We start from the raw sequence: 17,239 nt of genomic DNA, 5'->3' as shown, positions 1-17,239 counted from the left end.
AAAAAAAGCCACACCATGAATGAGCTTTAGGAGCAAGGTCTGGATTCGCAATGTCATTCGCACTGTAGAATAGTTCTTCAGCACCGGAGCCAACCAGTCGCGACAGCCCACTGGATCATTATAAATACGCCGGTCGAGTGGAAATGGTCATTTTCGCTTTAAGTGAAATGCTTCGTGAATCTTGCTCTTGCTGCGTCCCGGTCAAATCAAAACAACCGGTTACCCTAGTCACTTGCGTCACGTCTGTGTCTCAACAATGACGCCATAACAATAATTGCTGAGGTTTTACGTGCCGAAACCACGACATGATTATGAGGCGCGCCGTAGTGGAGGGCTCCGGAAATTTCGACCACCTGAGGTTCACCTAAACCTAATCACACGGGTCTCTAGTATTTTGCCTCCATCGAAAATGCTGCCGGGATTCGATCCCGCGTACTTCGGGTCAGCAGTCAAGCACTTTAGCCTATTTATAGCTTTAAGAAAGAAACAGATACGGCACTCCTCATCGCATGTAAGAAAGAAATGGTCCACTTGCGTATTTCAGACGACTTGTCGTTTTTCCTTATCATGATCGTACTGCGACGCGTCTTCATTCAAATTTCAACACTTCCTTTCAACCTTTTCGCTCTACAGCCTCAGTATCCATAGGAAAGCAGTACCTTAACCACTACAGCCACTGGAGTGTGAATTCATGCCACTGCAGCTATGCTGAGGGTAAAGGAGGCCGAGCCGACGACATATAGCTGTATCCCACTACGGTGCTCGCAAGATTGTGCGGGTTTTGTATTGTGCGTGAAAGAAAATCAAGATAATTGTTCTGCCTTCTTGTCGCAAAAATGATTCTTCAACATTTTGTAGGGTCAGACAATGAGGTGTCGTCAGCGGCGTCGTCGTAGCTCTCACCTTGTTGCCGAACCTGCTGTCGTCGTTGCCAGTGGTGCATGCAACTGCGCGGACTTTGCGCAGGAATGCAGGGGTTTGACATAAACTTTGGGGCGTTGACGACTCGGCGCAGTAATTGCTGTCGCAGGCATTGTTGTTGCACGTTGCGCAGCTGAACACGTGGTGACGGAGCCACAGTGGTCGAATTTCGATGGGAGCAAAGCGTAAGAATGAAAAGAAAAAAGAAAAAACAAAACAAAACACGCTCATGTATGGTGGATTGCGTGCACGTTAAGAACCCCACGCGGTCAAAATTCATCTGCAGTTTCCCGATACGGTGTGCCTCGTAATCATATCGTTGTTCGGGCCCATAAAACCATAGAACTTAACTTCTTTAACTTCATTTATGAGACCCTGCTGCTTTAATGGCCGTTCGAAAAATATTCCGTGCACAAGGCTATCTTGAATTAAAATGTCCCTTTGGGCACTTATTTCAAGGCACAAAATAATGTTTCAGACCCATCAGCCCGTGTGCCGAAGTTTCACCACTTAATCTTCACAATTAACTAATAGCACCCATTAACATATCCATTATAGTGCGCGGGAACAAAATAGAGAAAGAAGTAAAAGATGGTTTCCATCTATGAAAGCTTTCTGGCGAATAACTCGGACATCCCGAAAATATATAATTTAATGCAGAATGTAGGCAGAAATATTTTTTCGGGGATTGGGTCACGCCACTGGTTTAATGTATACCTTTACCATTGGACTTGCCTCTCCGCTGCCTCGCGGGCCGCCATGTGGGAGACCTAAGGCCCGGTCGGCGAAGGCACTGCAGGACTACCGATAAAGTTGTTACCAACCAACCATTGGAGGGACAATCACTACCACTCGCTTTAGGAGCTTGCTCCCTTTGCTGGGGGGTTGTCTCTCGTCCCTCCAACCGTGTACGCTGCGCGTGCTCCGCCAAGAGCGGAGCACGCGCTCAAGTGCACGATCCAAGGGCGCGTGGTCCGCTATCGGCGGAGCACTCCGAGAAGAAGAAGAAGAAGCCGAAGAAGCCGAGGCAGCAGGGCGGAGGGCTCGAAATGCAGCAGCATCGCGGGCTCGCCGCCAAGATCTTGCGGTGAGGAGCTCGCGAGGCCGGAGAGACTCCAGCGACGACAGTAGCCGACAGCGAAGCACAAGCCACTACCAGCACCGAGGCGGCGGCAGCAACGAGGGCTCGCGATGCCGAAGCTAAACGGGCTCGTCGACAAGCGGACCTAAAGGTGGCACGGGCCCGCGAGGCCGCAGCGAAGCGGGCGCAAAGAGAAGCGGACCCCGAGCTGAGAGCCCACGAAGCAGAAGAAGCCATTCTAAAAGGAAAACGTTCTGCCGAGCTTATCTGATCCGTAAATAAGCTCTTGAACAAAATGCTATATACTGCATCAATATGCAAATTTATGTATATAGTGCATCAATATGTCAATTATAAGCGTTGAGTATATAACATTGTGTTATATAACATTGTGTTATAAACATTGTGTATATACAATCACACCACAACAACTCTCGTGTCACTTCTTTATATGATGATGATTGAGCAGATGTACAGAGGATTCACGGTTTACCGGATTTAACCTCTGGAGCAAGCTCCTTCATGATCATTCACTTCGTGGATATGCTGTGATTTTTAATCACTAAATGTCCCTACAAATGAATGTCAGCTCATCTATCTGACATGTGCCATAAAAATCTTCACGTTCATAGAACTGTGGTTAAAAAGAAAGTGTCATAAAATTTACCATGCACTGTGGGAATATTTAATAAGATCGATCCCCACGCGGTGGGGGAATCGATGTGATTATGCGAAACATTTCGCAAGTGACTGGTTATCTGACAACTATAGTTGACGGATGGACCAACGCGTTGGTGAAAAATGAACAACTGTGGTGTGACATGAGCGTATACTTGTGTGTGACGACAGGAGCAAGACGACGACAATCACATATGAAGGTCTGAGCTTCGCACTGACTGGCATGCTGTCTTCGGCGAGTAAAGTGAAGATAAGTAATTGCAGAGTATTACTGGACTTCTTGCAGGCTTTCATTCATACGTATAAGGTGTTTTTTGTTTTTTTAGTTAACCCGTCAGGCATCCCTCTTCGAAAAAAATCACCGCCCAAGCACGTCGTGCAGATGGTTAACTAGCGAAGTTGAAACGCGCGGCCCCGGTGAATATCACTGGGTTAATCCCGATGGTTCATTAAGGTCTTTCTCAATTATTGGTTACGTCTGTCCAGAAATCTTAACAGATGTTTGCCGCCCGCGTATACCCCTCTTCGTTTTGGTGGACCAGTGGTGTGTAGTGAAATTTGCCCAATTTCTGTGGCACATACTCGCGAGGAGTTTTTGCGTACATATGACGGAACGAATTTTTTCTTTCGCATAGTCATATATAGCCTCCTTGTATAAAACAAAACCTGTTTGATCTGGGCCAATCATGAATGTGGTATAATGTCGCACAGCTTCTACATATCGTTAGTTGCTATGGTGAAAGGACTGGGGAAATTGGTTTCGTCCAGAAGGCTGTGCCGTCCAACTCGGTGTGCCAAAGCATTAGCTGTCGCGAGGGATGAATGCGAGAAACTTACACGTGATGAACGCGTCTCAGCTACTAATAGCTGGCAGGTTTTGGTACCCGAAGAGTATGTGTCCGATCGTGGCCAAATGGCTGGAGCACATGTCTGTAATGTCTGAAGCCACAGTCTCGCTCCAACCGTCCAAAACGAAGCGAGACAGGAGCATATCTACCTATACCGCAAAGTGTCTGAAATGGGGCAATGAATGCTTTGAATCGTTCAGGAAACTCCTGAGCGTACGCGCTTAACGGCTACGTCAAGAATGATGGGCGCTATCATGTAGTACTACAGTCCTTAGATTTAGAAGAGGGAAATATCTAGGGACTTTATGTAGTACAGCCGTCGTCTTTATGAAAGGGAACACGCGAGCGCGCTGCACATAGCCTCGAAGCACGTATGTGGCGCGTCGCCGCGGAGACATGTGAAACGAAAACGTAAGAGCGACGCCATTCTTTCTACTGCTTGCACCCCTAGTTGCGGAATCTGATATGGTTTTCGGTTACCCTGAATGCTTCCGAAGTTGTGATAGCAACAATCGTTATCGAAAACAAATATTTTATTTTTTTTTTGTTTACAAATACTGCTGTCTCAGTTGTTGAGACAGCAGATTCTTGCTAGCTGAAATGTCTTAACAGAAGATGGAGATCAAAAAGAAAGCGTAGAAAAGAGATAAACACATACGGGACGGGAATATAAGCAGCATAACGAAGAGCACCGCTCTCTTAACATGTCACCAGTGTGCCGCGCCACATGTGAGCTTCGAGGCTATCTGCCACACACTCGCTAGTTCCCTTTCATGAAGTTGACGACTGTACATGGCAGCCTGACACAAATGCCAGCATAACCGCGATAACTAGATTTAACAGTAGCCGTGAGCCATGTGTCCCGAACAGCCAATGCTTTGGGTCAAGCTGCACTGCGTGTGGGCGAGACCACCCTGCAGCAGACGCCTCAACTAAGCGCGGCAAGGCTTAGCTCGCGTGGCGACGGAGAAGAGACACAGAATCCGTTTATCGCTTTCTGAGTAGATCGACCATTAGCCTCTTACTCCAGAATTTTCGGCTCGGCGGCAACTGAGTTTGCTGAGCTCCCAGACGGACTTGCACAAACGTCTGCGCCGCGGCTTGCTCAAAACGGGCGGGCGCGTCAGAAAAGAGCAAGAAGCCGCATTGACTGCGACGCGCTCGAGCCTGAGGCCGTTGCAAAACAGCTTCGATCTCTTCTCCGGCAAGCGAGGACAAGCCAATGTGCTCGATCGCCATAGCTGCACTCGTCGCACGTGGACGATTCAGTGTCGTCAATCCTATTTGAGGAGTTATTAAAGTATTTGCGTTCCTCATATGAAAATATAACTCGGCCGCGCTGTTTACTCAGGAAAACAAATAGCGGGGTCAAATAAGAAGGCAAGATGAGATGGGTGTTAGCCGGTGGATCCGGAACGCCCGGAGGGCACATGGGGCCTAAAAATCCATACACTATATTCAGTGGTATAGAAGCAGCTCGTTGTGCGTCCGCGTGCGTTCATATAGACTGCGAGAAGGATTACGAGAAGGTCGAGATATCAGCAGTCATGCAGGCACTGCGGAATCAGGACGTCGACGAACCATATATAAAATACTGGAAGAACTCGCCAACGGTGCTACAGCCACCATAGTCCTCCATAAAGAAAGCGACATATTTCCAATACAGAAGGGTGTAAGGCAGGGAGACACGATCTCCCCAATGCTATTCAGCGCGTGCTTGCAAGAGTTAGGAATGCGAGTTAATGGAGAGTACCTCAGTTAATAATAATACCTGGGGTTACGTCCGAAAACCACGATATGATTATGAGAGACGCCGTATTAGAGGGTTCCTGAAATTTCGACCATCTGGTGTTCTTTAAAGGGACACTAAAGAGAAACACTGAATCTGTTTAGATCGATAAATTGTGCTCTGAGAACTCTAATGTCGTTAATTTCGCCACCACACGTTTATTAATAGGGGAGTAAATCACGTTCAAAGTTTCATTTTTAAATTTCGCGCCGAAATGTGCCCGAGTGACGTCACGAATTTCAAAGTGTACTTATCGTATTTTGGCGCCTTCGGCTCTACAAAATTACCCCAAACTTGGTATATTAAGTCTATGGCCCCCTCAGAGGACAATGTACTTCATTTTTACCCATTAGGAACTACGTAGTCCCTAGTAGGCGCCGTCAAAACATGTGACGTCACGGCGAATGGTGCGGAAACTTCAAGGTGGCGTCGCCACCCACATTTTGTTTTTGCGCGTTTTCTCGCTTATAAGCGTCTTCTCGCAGCAAGGGTGGTGCATTTGGTATCGTGAAAGAGTACTTTACTAATATGAGAAAAATCGTTTTGCTCTTTATATATTAGCGTCCCTTTAACGTGCACTGGCATCGCACAGTACACGGGCCTCTTGGATTTCGCCTCCATCGAAATGCGACCGCCGCGGCCGGGATCAAACTCGCGACCTTCGGGTCAGCAGCCGAGCACCCTAACCACTGCTCCACCGCGGCGGACGCCTCAGTTAACTGCGATTCGCCGATGACATTGCATTGATGAGCAACTCAGGGGACGAATTGCAACTCATGATACTAAATTGGACAAGGAAAGCAGTAGGGTAAGTCTGAAAATTAATATGCAGAAAACTTAAGTAATAAGCAACATTCTCGGAAGTGTACAGCGCTTTGCGATTGGTAGCGAGGCACTTGAAGTGGTAAAGGAATACGTCTACTTAGGACAGGTAGTGACCGCGGAGCCGAAACATGAGACTGAAGTAACCAGAAGAATAAGGATGGGGTGGAGCACATTTGGCAGGCACTCTCAAATCATGAATGGTAGTTCACCACTATATCTCAAAAGGGAGGTATATAACAGCTGCATCTTACCGGTACTTGCATACGGAGCAGGAACCTGGAGGCTTACAAAGAGAGTTCAACTTAGATTGAGGACTACGCAGCGAGCAATGGAAGGGAAGATGATAGGTCTAACCTTAAAAAGCCCTGCAATACTTTTCCAAGTAACCGAAGAATGGCTTTATTAAAAGAGTTTATTGTCTCACGAATAGACCGCTGCAAAACCTTTTAGCATCCGTCAAGTACGAGCGAAGTTTCAGAGATTTGTCGCACGCTGTATTTGCTTTCTCTCTTTTCTCGTCCCTACGAGCGCCCAGGAAGCTCAGCAGGGAGGGATGGCACGGGGTAACGAAGTTACGTCACGCGCACGTCATGAGACCTTTGTCTTTTTTTTTTCTCTTGGAACGCGCGGCTTACTTTCAGTGCGATCGCGAGCACGCGCGCGGGCATGTGGTGGCCTCTCGCGGAGGTCACCGTAACTATGCAGCTCACGATGTCCAAATCAGCCAACGGACGTGAATTTGGGTATATGGCGCCGTCATTTGGGTATATGGCAGCATTTGTAGAAAGAAGAAGGAACGATTTCTAGCTGACCTTGAAGATTAATTGTAAATTCCAGCCCGCGTGCTGCGCTATAATGTTTCGCTCGCGTGTTGTCAGGAGCCTCGACCACCAATCGGCAGCGTTTTCTGACTGTGCTGAAAAAGTGCTGCAGGGCCCCTTTAAGGGACAAGAAGAGAGCAGAGGGGGTCAGTGAACAAACGGATGTTAAGGACATCTTAGTCGAAATCAAGAAGAAGAAATGGGCATGGGTAGGGCATGTAGCGCGTAGGCAAGACAACCGCTGGTCATTAAGAGTAACAGACTGGATTCCAAGAGAAGGCAAACGCGCGAGGGGGAGACAGAAAGTTAGGTGGGCAGATGATATTAAGAAGTTCGCGGGTATACGACATGGCCGCATCAAGCACAGGAACGGCTTGTTTGGCGGAACACGAGAGAGGCCTTTGCCCTGCAGTGGGCACAGCCAGTCTGATGATGATGATGATGATGTGTGTATATATGTATGCATGCGTGCATGTGACGGAGACAGTGAGAATGAGTGCACGTGCGTGTTCGTATGCTTATACACTATGCCGTTCGCAAGCTATATGCCACAGTGAAAGCAGAAATTGATGCAAATGCACACTGTAAAACGCTGAAGCAGTGACACCACGACGACGAAGGAGGCAGCTCGGTATTAGTCGAATGAGACATTCCTGCGCAAACTGGCACAAAACAGTGTGCGACAACCACCTACCCCGCCCCCTTCTTCCGGACAAGTGTGTGCCCAAACCCTTAAGGACGCTTAAGAGGTGATGGTGGAGTCCTAAAGGGACAATAACGCGCCTGTATTGTAGACGTATACTACGTTATAAGATTTTCCTCCAGTGGCCAGATGCGTGGCGAGGCGTGCATCGTTACATTGGCGCACCGCGGCGGGCAGCTAATACGCCACGGCTTCGTGATTCCCGCCTTATAAGCAGGGTTCAATGACCGGACGACCAACGCGGACATGAGAAGGGGAGGGGGGGGCTCGCATATGGTCCAGCTTCTCCCCACCAGGTATATGCCGCGCGCGCACGCAACCATCGCTCACGCATTTCAATACTGCAGGGTGCAGACATTGTGGAAGAGGTCCGGCCTCCCGAAGAAAAGTGCAGCTCGAGACAGACAAGGGTAGAGGCTAACGATACGCACGCGACTGCGCGATCCGGAGATGTAATTAGACGACTGGCTCTTTCCGTTATTTTCTCAGAGAGAAGAAGGCCGCTCGCAGAGATCTCGAAACGATTAGTCTCAGCCGCCATCGCCGAGACGCAAGTCGTCTGGCCGGAAAGGCTCGACGCGTGTGTAGAGGTCGCGGGAATTTCGCCTGACGAGGCGAATCGTTCCCGCACACTCCAAAAAGAAAGCTAGCGGCGGCCGAACACGAAGCTCATCCAGGGCTGCACTGTTGTCGTGGCGGGTCTGCCGGCCGCCGTGGCGAGGACGTGCAAGCGCGTGCACCTCGGCGGCGCTGACGTTGCTGCACTGGTGGCACTCACACTCCGCGGAAGCTTGCCCAAGGGATGACCACGGCGAAACGTCGTGTGTCTGCAAGTGCTACACCGTCCGCACAGCTCATCTGAGCGCACGAGGCCCTCCGAAAGTGCATTAATTTTCGATGGGGCAAACAGGAGAGTGGTTGTAGAAGGTCAGACAGAAGGAAGGCAGTTCTGTATCGGGCCTCGAGCATCCTGGTTTTCGCTCACTCTGCGTTGCCCGGCCGCCGGGAAACTTGAAGAAAACATCCGCTGAACAATTATGAGTATAGTCAGGACGGGAGGGAAGTCGCTGGGGGTAGTGTCAAAAAGGAATTGAAACTTGGCTGACTCATTAAGAACCAGAGCAGGACAACACTAAAGCTGGGTTCGGTGCCAAATCTTCGACAAACAGCTCTATACGCGTACCGGGCGGTAGGTGCGTGTTTACACTGCATATGCAACAGGAAATAGCCCGGCTGAATCGCCGCTTCGCAGGACACTGACGTAGCTGCCTGAGCAGCAGTTACAAACCTCACCCTTAGGAAGAAAGAAAAAGACAACAAAATAGTTTCGGGGTGGCTTTTAAAATAACCCATCGTTTTCGCTTGCGATATTAAACCTGACTTCGACACGAAACTTATTTTGCAAGATTTCGTTCACCCTGTTATTATAGACGCCCCTGTCAGTTCACACACACTGACATCACATTCCAGCAAGTGAGTCAACTCTGGGCACGTGATAGTAGGTCCATGCAAGAAAAAAGGAGGCATCATGAATTTTGTTTTCGTATTGTCGCCTGGTTCCGACGGTGAAGAAGGCTAACTAAGCAGCTAAAGGTGAAACACTTTATTGGGCGAACCTGTGCCCAGAAAAAGAAGTAACGCTCACAGTGCAACGATAGCGTCAAGCACAATCGTTAGTTCTACCATCACAATATGGAAATTATATCCCTTCTTCATAAAATAAATCGTCTGCGCATACACTTGGTTGATCCACAGAAACTGACTTCCTGTTGTGAATCGAGAGCGTCGTGAGAACAGTGGGTTTGGAAAGAATGAAATCATTCGAGAGGAACCCTGTGCGATATACCATTGTACAAAACATGGCCAAGATTTGGGGACATTTGCACATGACGCCAACTCTCGACGGCGGCGGCGACACTTGCCGTGGCTCTATGGTAAATAGGCGGAAAAAAACTGCACCTGACGAAAAAACTCGTTATCAAAATCGACTCAAAGACACTGGAACATACTGGTAAAGCTGCAGTATCGCACTACAAAGCGCGTGGCTTCCCAGATTGTAGGATATGAAATATTCTGGGAAGCCACTTGCTTTTTTCCACGCAACTGGAACTTTACCAGACTTTTCCAGGGGGTATTTGCTGTATAGAACCGGGAGTCGATTTTGATAACTAGTTTTTCTTTTTTTCAAATATGACTTTTTCCGCCTCTTTACCATTCAGTTACGGCAGGCCGCTGCTGTCGAGAGTTGGTGCCACGTGCACATGTCCCCAAATCCCGGTCATGTTTTGTTCGATGGTATATCGCACAGAATTCCTTTCGAATGATTTCATTCTTTCTAATCCTCCTGTTCCTCCAACGTTCTCGATTGCTCAAAGGAAGTCCGTTGCTGTCATCAACAGAGTGGATATATTTTATAGAGAAGGAACATAATTTCCATTTTGTGATGGTGGAACTCGTCGGGAAATAGAAGCACCATCTAAAAAGCCGCGAAAATTAAAAATTTCGAAAATTGTCTTTCTTTAGATGCGTAGAGTACTTTGCGCAGGTCCCTTACTTACTCTACTCTACACTTTGCGGTAGACTTCCGCTTTTCTTTGAGCAGGGTCAAGCACGTGCGGCTGATTGCGGCTGACTGCCCGTTTCCGAGAGCCTTCATCAGACGATACATGTACCGCCTTCCTGTAAAGAGAAACAATCGTTCTAGGGGCTGTCGCAACGGCGAACGCGGCACTAATCTCTCACCGTGCTTCTAGCGAGCCTTGCATCGATTACTTCGAAATTTTATCAAGGTCGTTCCATCAGTTCGCCGCTCTCAGATTTCACCAGCGACGCGATTTTTTTTTTCTGCGCACGTTCTTAACAAACACCCCGTTTTAATAACACGACTTTGTCGGTACGCTTCACCGTGGAGAATAGAAAAAAAGAGCTATACTTTCGATATTAAAAGCCACGCGTCGTCACAGCTCCCGCATCGAGTTACCATTTTCTGGATAATTGGAAGCTGGCACGGTGATGAACGAACGGCCAGATATGTGCAGAACCCGAGGAAAGCTAAGAAAAAAAAAAAAACGCTGGACGCTCGAGCTTGTTTCCCAAGCGATGCGCTGACCGCCCAACTGCGCTTTGGGCCAAGTCCAGGCAGCCGGAAGCATTTCATTTTGCTCTTTTCTTACACACGACTCCCTGAAGGCTTTAATGAGGCGCTCAAGAAAATTAATTCTTATGTTTTATGTGCCAAATCTGAGATATGATTATGAGACATGGCGTAGTGGAATATTTTAGATTCATTTTGAACACCCAGGGCTTCTTAACCTGCTCCCAAACCTAAGTACACGGGACTTTTTGCATTTCTCCCACACCGAAATGTGGCCGCTAATGTGGCCGCCAAAGCTGATAACGAGAGAAGCGTTTGTGAAGAGCAGTGCTAGCACCATACTGCAACACTCACCTCCCTCTGCATCCAACTCACTCACTCACTCACTCACTCACTCACTCACTCACTCACTCACTCACTCACTCACTCACTCACTCACTCACTCACTCACTCACTCACTCACTCACTCACTCACTCACTCACTCACTCACTCACTCACTCACTCACTCTGTTGGTCTGGAGGAAGTTGTGAATGGTTACTGCGCAACGCGATTAACGAAGAAAATTTGGCTAGTTGGTGCATTTTCTGTGACGTATAGTTACTAGCGCCTGTTCTGTCCCAGCCTTTTCTTTCACTTATGTTTTTGGTTTAGTAGCTGTTCGCCACAGAAAATGTTGCGCAGCACATCACAAAGCTCAGCAGCATCGATATTAATGTTCCTCCGAATCGACATGAAACGCCCAACAATCGCAATCCCACTGCCTCATTTAACAGTACACCAGGACATCGGCAGCTTTTGTCTCTTCCGTTATGTTTATGCGCATTGCTGTGGAGAGGTTGAGATAAAAAGAATACATCGGCTGCTCCATTTATCTATGTTACGCACCAAAGAGAGAGAGAGAGAGAGACAAACAAAACGAAAGAAGGAATGAATGATGATGCTAAAATAAATGAACAAACAAATCAAATGGCCTCTGCCTTATTGAAGTTGACTTAATGTGTTGTGGTTATGCTTTAGTTCAGATGGTTTTACCGTTTCAAAGCCTCAATTACAGTGAGCCCCGCCACGGTGGTCTAGTGGTTATGGCGCTCGACTGATGACCCAAAGGTCGCGGGATCGAATCTCGGCCGCGGCGGCTGCATTTTCGGTGGAGGCGAAAATGTTTGAGGCCCGTGTGCTTAGCTATAGGTGCACGTTAAAGAACCCAAGGTGGTCGAAATTTCCGGAGACTTCCACTACGGCGTCTCTCATAATCATGTCGTGGTTTTGGGACGTTAAACCCCAGATATTATTATTAAATGAATTACAGTTAGCATAGAAGAACGTCATACTCCTTTTTTGTTGCAGGCGTTACCAGATAAGGTAACACAGGTGCACTTTTTGTAGCGTTAGCTACACTGGCCGAGGTGGAGCAGTTTCGCGTGGCAGTTCTAGAGCCGTGCTGCGCATGCGCAAGGAGCAGTGACGTTACACGGCGCACAGCTGGCGCACCGGAGCCGCCGCCGCCGCGCGTGCATCGCCGATCTGCGCATTCCAGAGGAGTGACGTCATAGCCGCGGCAGACGCACTGGCGCCGGCGTGCGCCCAGCTGTCCGCCTCCGTTGCGCAGTGTCAGTCTGACGCTGCGCCGGAGCCGCTTGATAGCGCCTGGCTCTCATATTGCGCGCATGCGCAGACGTATTAGTGGCGCTATACATATAGCGGGGAGCAGGAGGAGGAAAAGAAAACGGAAGGACAGGGAGGTTAGCCAGTTGTCAGACCGGCTGGCTCGCGTTTGCCAGTGTGGAATAGCCATGGAGAAGGAGAGCGCAAATGCTGCTAAGCGGCGCAGAAAAGCGGAGAGACTTGACAACAAGAAAAGCTAAGAATAATCAGCTGAACCTTAGCTAACGCTACGTATATCCTGGCATATAGCCGAGATAAGCCGCTGCAATTTTTTTTTTTTCACGGAAGAATCGTCACAAGAGCCGCGTCGATTTCACCATACTAAGTTGCACAGCCAGCTGTGTCCTGGAATACAAAATTTACACCTCGCAATGACGCACTTATATAAGCATGGTTGCGGAAGACGAGCTGTGCTTGATTTGCACGAAGTGTTCATTTTAGATATCAGCTCTTATGCGCCCGTCCCTGCGTTGAGCATCGTCCATCGGCGCAACCGAGTGCAGCGAAAGATCTCCTGGCTCGGTCGCCTCTAACCACGCGACGCACGTCTTTTGCCGAGGTCGGATGAATTACTCTGGAAGCTTCGCCGGCGCAACAGAAAATAAGAGCAAACAAACAAAATTAAAAAGGTTAATACGGTATAAAAATTTATTTATTTATTTATTTGTTCGTTCGTTCGTTGGTTTGTTTGTTTGTTTATTTGTTTGTTTGTTTGTTTGTTGTTTGTTGTTTGTTTGTTTGTTTGTTTGTTTGTTTGAACCGTAAGCAGCGGCAGTTCTGATCGACACTGTTTTGGTAACATAATATTTGTTGAAACTATCATTTCAACCACTCTGTAGAAAAATGTTTCGATTATGATTAGCACTATAACTAATCCACCATTGATTGTCCTCGCATTTCTACGCGTCATTGGCGCGGCGATGCTGAGTGGCGGAAAAGTGGAAAGCTCGGGTTACATGGAGCGAGGAAGCGACGAACAACCGACGAAGTTCGTCCGGCGTCGGACGCCGAACGCTCAACGTCAAAAAAAGGTACGCAGGCCAGCGGCCTGGCCTAAACAGAGTTGTACGCCCGGTGGCGAACGCGACGGAAGCGCTGTTAAAATTTTTCTTGGCGACGGAAGCGTCACAACGGCGTCGTAGTCGAGATGGCCAATCAGCTCATTGCTGGCTGCGATTTCTGGGAGCGTCGCTCGGCCGCTCAGTATGGCCGGCGTTAAAATGCAATTAAAGAGAGCATTTGAATTACTGTTTACACACATTTCTCACTTATAAAAGCGGCTAATGACACCATAAAAGCATGTATATTTATTCCGTCGTTTGCTACAACACATATGACAAGTCAGACAACAATGGCACCTCCAGGGCACACACGCGCCGTGTCCGCGCGCTGTTCGCTTCTAAGGCGACAAATGCGAAAAATTGACCGTCGGGGTCGGCGTACCGCGTCGGCGGCGTCAACACGAGTAATCACACGTCATCACACGATGGCGTCATCAAATGAAAGCGTCATGACATCACAGATCGCCAACATTTGTCACGTCATCATGCCGTGACGTCACATGATGACGTCATCACATAACATTGTCGCTTGGTCAAAAGGGGGTCCAATTACGGAGGCAGACTGCCAGTGCGAAACCAGGCGAGGTGCAGAAAGCTTGCAATGCCTCCGATCCTGGAGGCAGTGCAAAAGCATCGCATGGGGGCGGGCGAGGATCAATACATCGACAGAGAAGGAAAAGAAGAAGATGACTTTCACCTTCAAGTCGTCTTAGGTGAATGCATAAGGGACCCTGTGAGTTCTTGTATTGTTCGCAGCGAACATTCAGCCTCATGCCGGCGCGTCCCTTTTCACCGCGTGGCGTTCGCCGTGAAAATTCGTTGCGTGTAGGCCATGTGGCAGAAATGGCGGCGCCGAGATCTTGAGCACGTCCAGCCATCCGCCTTTTCGCATGAATCCGTGCTCCCCGTCAGCGTCGAATGACTCCGAGTGATGCACCGCCGGACGACTGCACCAGAAGCACTGGATATGTGTCGGGAGTTTATGCCTATACAATCTATACAAATGACGTCATCCCAGGTGTACGTGCGGTGAATGTTGGTCATCGGTTGTTCGGCGACAGGCCTCTCACTGCGCCACCGCGGTGTTACAGTTGTTGTGGTGCTCGGCTAGTGACCCGAAAGATGTGCGTTCGATCCCGGCCGCGACAGTCGCATTTCGGTGGAGACGAAGTGCTAGAGGCCCGTGTACTTAGATTTAGGAGCACGTTAATGATCCCCGGGTGGTCGAAATTTCCGGAGCTCTCCTCTACGACGTGCCTAATTAAGATACCGTGGTTTTGGCCCGTAAAAACCCAGCAATTGCTATTAATAAGTCTCTTACGGCATGTGCTAAACGGTGTGACGTATGTTTTGTCAGCATTGGCTCTTTCCGTTGCTATGCTTCAACGGCCTCCTAAAACAACCGGCTCGCATTGCTTGCAGGCCTCAACGAACCACCAATGCCTTTGTTTAAGATTTCTTTATATCCCACAAAACCCGACGACATACGACTCGGCTCACGCAATACGACATTATATGCGGCTGTGGTGCCCTGAGTGCTCTTGTAGTCGGCCGAACGTGAAAATGCACGATGACGTCATAGGAACGTTGCACTGCACAAAAATTTCAAGAATGCTTAAAATTTCTTTATATATAATAGCGCGTCAAAAAAAAATCACCAACGATTACAATACTTCCTGATGCGAAATTAGAGCGCAGCAGGATACGGGTGTCGGCGGTACAGCACTGCACGGGCCGGATTTTACGGCCCGGGCCCGCTTTATGAAGGCCGAGCCCAGCCCGGGCCCGGGCGTACATGACCGAACTCAGCCTGAGCCCGCCCCGGGCCCGGCCCGAGCGCGGGCGTACTTGACCGTAACCAGCCCGAGCCCGGCCCGGGCCCGGGCGTTCATTACTAAACTAATCTAGGGCGCGCTTGTTCATGACCAGGCCCGACCCGGGCCCGCTAGAGGATATTAGTTGTTGATGATTATTATTAATGATGCCGTGCGCTTTGTAGCGGGCGATCGGACGGAAAATCTGGTGTGTACATGCATCGAAATGTTGCTTTGCCCGCGGTGGTAACTCAGCGGTTAAGCTGTTTCGCTGTTAAGTCCTAGGACGCGGGTGCGATTCCCGCGGCCACGGCGGCCGCAATTTGATGGGGGCGAAATGCAAGAACACCCGTGTATATACTTATCTTTAGGTGCACGTTAGAGAACTCGAGGTGGTCGAAATTGATCCGGTGCCACTACGGCGTGCCTCGTAATCATATCGTGGTTTTGGCACGTAATACCAAGGAATATAAATGAAATGTACCGTATGTGGCAACCTCGAATAAAAGACCGAAATCTTTATTCCTGTCATGGGAACAACCGTGATCTGGCCCATTGTTAGTGCTGTTTATATATATATATATATGCATATATATATATATATATATATATATATATATATATATATATATATATATATATATATATATATATATATATATATATATATATGTGATCTGGCGTGTTTATAAGGAAACCCACCACGATGTACGTACTTGTTACTATGACAAAGTCTGGTCCAGTCGACGAAACGTTAGTGAAAATATACAGTGCCAACCTATATCTATACTGGCGAAAAAAAATATCACTTCAACTGTTTTTCTATTTTTATTGCTAAGCTTTACTAAGAGCCAGCTCTTTGCACGTGTCACTTCAGCTTGGCACAGTATACCTTAGACCATGCAATGCATAACGTTCGCGTGTGCTCGAAGGCCCGACTTACGCCTTTTAATGAGCGGGTCCGAGTCCGGCCCGGCCCGCAGCCTCAAGCCCAGGCCCGGCCCAGGCCCGCGGCTTCAAGCCCGGGCCCGCACTTTCAAGCCCGAGCCCAGCCCGGGCCCGCCGGAAAACGCTTCGGACGGCCGGGCCCGGGCTTTTGGGTCGGCCCGGGCCCGTGCACTGCTCTAGTCAGCGGAATTGAGGCTCTGTCTATACTCTAGAAGTTCATTTAGCAGCAGCAGCAGACGAAGTACTTCCGCCGGTTGAGTCAGGTGCACCAACGCGCAAAGTTCCGCCAGCTGCGCCATGGAAAGATTGAAGAGGTGAAAGTGCAAGGAGGCCGCACTTGCAGAAACGGAAAAGGTCGAAAACACGTCGCCCTGCCGGAAGCCACAGTACTCGTGGTTAGAACGGCAACCACTTAGCACTACTCTCTTGCACACATGAATGGCAGGCGCGCCACTGTTCAGATGGCGGAGCTTGTATTTATTCTTAGGTTGTGAACGACCGTAGAACCATGATTAGAACTTTAGCCGTGCTCTGCGTTCCGCCAGCTGCGCAATGCCTTCGCTGCCATTCATCCAATCCTGTTGACGATGTGTCAGTCGTGGCGGAAGCCATTGCAGGCGCGAGCACCCGAACACGGCGTTCCGCGAGCTTTCATCATCTCCCGTGCCAATCGCTCGCTCGGTTATGCACTGGGTCGGCGCGAAACCAACGAACGGTCGCATAAAAGCTACGCTCTAAAGCAGCTTTCATAACGGTATTGTTCGGTCGGCCTTGCTCAACTGGCAAGCACTCTTCATTTGCATTGTCGCCTTTCGCAGGTTTAAAATTTCCTGAAAATATCCTTACGAAACAAATTGGTCGCTGAGAAACGTTCCTTCAAGCTCACCAAAACTGTTCTTGCGTAACAGAGGAAGCAACCAAAGACATTCGTTCCTTCTAGGAGCCTATAGGTATTGCTCTTAATGGCGCAAGCTACGTCTTGGGTGTTT

This window comes from Rhipicephalus sanguineus, chromosome 1 (genome assembly GCF_013339695.2).
Source record: "Rhipicephalus sanguineus isolate Rsan-2018 chromosome 1, BIME_Rsan_1.4, whole genome shotgun sequence".
In the NCBI taxonomy this organism is placed as follows: Eukaryota; Metazoa; Arthropoda; class Arachnida; order Ixodida; family Ixodidae; genus Rhipicephalus; species Rhipicephalus sanguineus.
This window is presented reverse-complemented; position numbering follows the sequence as displayed.